Consider the following 4869-nt stretch of genomic DNA (forward strand, 5'->3'; position numbering starts at 1 on the left):
TCTCTAATAAAGACAGACATCCCCGATTTGAAAAAACAGGCCTGGTCTTTCAGGGGTGTACAGGTTTATTTGTATTGGTCCATAAGTGGTTAAGCCACTATATGGTCTCCTCATGCTTCTGCCAACTCCAGTCTGTGTCACTGTACCACCATGTGGTCTCCTCATGTTGCTGGCACACTAAATAAAACTTTTAGGTTCATCTATTTGAAATCTTCAATTTAAATGTTAAAAAATATCTTTAATCTTTTCAATTGTGAGGCCCTATGGTCTCATCAGGCTGTTGCCACCTCCAGGTTCAGTCATTAAAGGGGTAATCCAGGCAAAAACTTTTTTTTTATATATCAACTGGCTCCGGAAAGTTAAACAGATTTGTAAATTACTTCTATTAAAAAATCTTAATCCTTCCAATAGGTATTAGCTTCTGAAGTTGAGTTGCTGTTTTCTGTCTAACTGCTTTCTGATGACTCACGTCCCGGGAGTTGTCCAGCTCCTATGGGGATATTCTCCCATCATGCAAGGGATATTCTCCCATCATGCACAGCTCCCGTGACGTGACATCATCATTGAGCAGTTAGACAGAAAACTTCAGAAGCTAATAACCATTGGAAGGATTAAGATTATTTAATAGAAGTAATTTACAAATCTGTTTAACTTTCCGGAGCCAGTTGACATATAAAAAAAGTTTTTGCCTGGAATACCCCTTTAAGCCACTATATGGTCTCCTCATGCTGCGTCCACCTCCACACTGTGTCATTCAGCCACTATATGGTCTCTTCATACTGATGCCACCTCCAGGCTCTGTCATCGTGCCGCTCTGCGACAGTGATTCTAATAGTGACGCCTCTAATCTGCATTTCTTACTGAATAACAGCATTATTTCACTAACCCAGCACATACCCTCATCGGTGCAGAAACAAAGATGTGACCAGACTGTGCTGTGGCAGAGATGCTGCATGGGACATGGTATAAGCTTAAAGTGGTTCTCCAGTGAAAAACATCTTATCCCCTATCCGAAGGAAATGGAATAAGATGTCTGATTGCAGGGGTCCCGCTGCTGGGGACCCCCTTGAACTTCTGTGCGGCACCCCATTCATCCATGCACGGAGCGGACTCCAGCCGCTATGCCGGAACACGGAAGGTTGGAGCTAGTATGTAGCCGTCACACCTCCTCCCATAGACATGAATGGAGGATTCATGTCTATGGGAGGAGGTGTGACGGCTACATACTAGCTCCAAGCTTCCGTGTTCCGGATACCTCTTCTACCAGCCTGGAGATTGCGGGAGTCCCCAGTAGAGATGAGCGAACTTTTCAAAAATTCGATTCGGTCGATTCGCCAAATTTTCCCGAAAAGTTTTTTCGATCCGAATTTGTTTGCGGCGAATCTATATTAAAAAAGGCTATTTTTAGCCTACATACAGTCTCTATAGGGGTATAGAATACTTTGCTGTGTCCTAAAACGCATATGGAGTGTGCTGGGGTAGTGAAATAATACTGTTATTCAGAATAGCATGCAGATTACCGGCATCGTTCTTAGAATCACTGCCGCACAGCAGCACAATGACAGAGCCTGGTGGTGGCATCAGTGTCAGGAAACCATATAGTGACTGAATGACATAGCGTGGAGGTGTTGGCAGCATGAGAACACCATATAGTGGCTGAATGGCACAGCGTGGAGGTGTTGGCAGCATGAGGACACCATATAGTGGCTGAATGGCACAGCATGGAGGTGTTGGCAGCATGAGGACACCATATAGTGGCTGAATGGCACAGTGTGGAGGTGTTGGCAGCATGAGGACACCATATAGTGGCTGAATGGCACAGCGTGGAGGTGTTGGCAGCATGAGGACACCATATAGTGGCTGAATGACACAGCATGGACATGTTGGCAGCGAGAGGAGACCATTTAGTAGCTGAATGGCACAGCGTGGAGTTGGCTGATGCACTAGTACACTACACACCAGGGCTTCACAATACCCCCCCTCCCCCCCCCCCCCCAAAAAAAAAACAACACAATATATGACCCTCTATCCAAAAATGAGAAATTTCCAGACCCAGGCCCCACCTCTGCGGCATCAGGAACCCATATATTGCCGGTAGGACACAGCCTGGAGTTGGCTGATGCACCAGTACACACCCGGGCTTCACAATCCCCTCCAAAAAACAACAACATTTTAGAAATTTTTTAAAGAAATACCTTTGTGTAAGAACAAGTACATATCCAACAGTTCCCAGGACTCTATAATGCAGGATGGTGAACCACCCAAAGACATTCTTCTCAAAAATAATAAACCACACAATGTTTGAAATTTTTTTACAAAACCGAATTCAACATGTGTGTAACCGCATCTGTCTCCAAAAGATCAGATCATCAAATGACTTTTTTCGCCCAAAATGATGAAGCAGAGTTAATCCCTGTCCGTATTTTTTATTTTTTTTTCATTAAAAAATCACACGCAACAAGAGTTCCGTTGTGTAACAATTAGCATTCTGGAAAATTCTATTTTATTACCGATAAAATTATCAGTAAATAAAAAAAAAACAATACCCAAGAGTGTTTAATTACCCCATACATTACACCAGGAGCAGTCAGGAGTAGGCCTCAGCAGTACCCAAGAGGCTTTAATAAACCCCTACCTTTGCACCATCAATTGCGAGATCGAGCAATGCCAGGTGTGTTATGCCCTGAGATTTCCGGGGCAGCAGCCGCGCTCCACTGAACGGATTAGCGTGTCTCTATCTTTCAAGGACAGGTGCGTGTTGCACGCTGTAACCAGTTTGTGATAGGGATCTGGGATTGCAAATATTTAACCTTAAAACGAGGAATTACCAGTAAGTGAGGGTCATAAACTGGCGTTGATTAAGTCCCTGCCCTTTGTACACACCGCCCGTCGCTATAAGCGATTGCTTTAGTAAGTGAGTTGGTTAGTGAGGTCCTTTGATCGGCCCAGGCGGGGTAGGAGAAGGCCCTGGCAGAGTGCCGAGAAATTAACGATCATTGTTGAAATTTGCATTAAGCATGTATTTAGCTACTGCTAAACATCCAAAAATTTAAGGCCCAAGGCCAGAGGGACCAGGGAGGCAAGTAGTTCCTGAAAGACACAGAATGAATCTGGATCATGCATTTGCAGTACCCAAGAGGTTTTCATAACCCCTTACATTTAAAGATCAATGTTTACATTTGCATTAAGCTTGTATTTAGCTACTGCTAAACTTCAAAAAATTATAGGCCCAAGGCCTGAGGCACCAGGGAGGCAAGTAGTTTGTGAAAGACACAGAATGAGTCTGGAACAGTCATTCGCAGTACCCAAGAGGGCTTCATAACCCCTTACATTTAAAGATCAATGTTGACATTTGCATTAAGCATGTATTTAGCTACTGATAAACTTTAAAAAATTATAGACCCAAGGCCAGAAGCATCAGTTTTCCCCATATTAGGAGCATAGTTATCCCCCAGATTAGGCAGCATAGATGTCACCCAGATTAGGCAGCATACATGTCCCCCAGATAAGGAGCATAGTTGTCCCCCAGATTAGGCAGCATAGATGTCCCCCAGATTAGGAGCATACTTGTCCCCCAGAGTAGGCAGCATAGATATCCCCCAGATTAGGAGCATACTTGTCCCCAGATTAGGCAGCATAGATGTCCCCCAGATTAGGAGCATACTTGTCCCCCAGATTAGGCAGCATAGATGTCCACCAGATTAGGAGCATACTTGTCCCCAGATTAGGCAGCATAGATGTCCCCCAGATTAGGAGCATACTTGTCCCCCAGATTAGGAGCATAGTTGTCCCCCAGATAAGGAGCATAGTTGTCCCCCAGATTAGGCAGCATAGATGTCATCCAGATTAGGCAGCATAGATGTCCCCCAGATTAGGCAGCATAGATGTCCCCCAGATTAGGCAGCATAGATGTCCCCCAGATTAGGAGCATAGTTGTCCCCCAGATTAGGCAGCATAGATGTCACCCAGATTAGGCAGAATACATGTCCCCCAGATTAGGAGCATAGTTGTCCCCCAGATAAGGAGCATAGTTGTCCCCCAGATTAGGCAGCATAGATGTCATCCAGATTAGGCAACATAGATGTCCCCCAGATTAGGCAGCATAGATGTCCCCCAGATTAGACAGCATAGATGTCCCCCAGATTAGGCAGCATACATGTCCCCCAGATTAGGAGCATAATTGTCCCCAGATAAGGAGCATAGTTGTCTCCCAGATTAGGCAGCATAGATGTCCCCCAGATTAGGAGAATACTTGTCCCCCAGAGTAGGCAGCATAGATTTCCCCCGGATTAGGAGCATACTTGTTCCCCAGATTAGGCAGCATAGATGTCCACCAGATTAGGAGTTTAGTTGTCCCCCAGATTAGGAGCATAGTTGTCCCCCAGATAAGGAGCATAGTTGTCCCCCAGATTACGCACCATAGATTTCATCCAGATTAGGCAGCATAGATGTCCCCCAGATTAGGCAGCATAGATGTCCCCCCGATTAGGCAGCATAGATGTCCGCCAGATTAGGAGCATAGTTGTCCCCCAGATTAGGCAGCATAGATGTCACCCAGATTAGGCAGCATAGATGTCCCCCAGATTAGGAGCATACTTTTCCCCCAGAGTCGGCAGCATAGATGTCCCCCAGATTAGGAGCATACTTGTCCCCCAGATTAGGCAGCATAGATGTCCACCAGATTAGGAGTTTAGTTGTCCCCCAGAATAGTAGCATAGTTGTCCCTCAGATAAGGAGCATAGTTGTCCCCCAGATTAGGCAACATAGATGTCACCCAGATTAGGCAGCATAGATTTCCCCCAGATTAGGCAGCATAGATTTCCCCCAGATTAGGCAGCATAGATGTCCCCCAGATTAGGCAGAATAGAT

The sequence above is a fragment of the Hyla sarda genome, chromosome 12, assembly GCF_029499605.1.
Source record: "Hyla sarda isolate aHylSar1 chromosome 12, aHylSar1.hap1, whole genome shotgun sequence".
NCBI classification, from domain to species: domain Eukaryota; kingdom Metazoa; phylum Chordata; class Amphibia; order Anura; family Hylidae; genus Hyla; species Hyla sarda.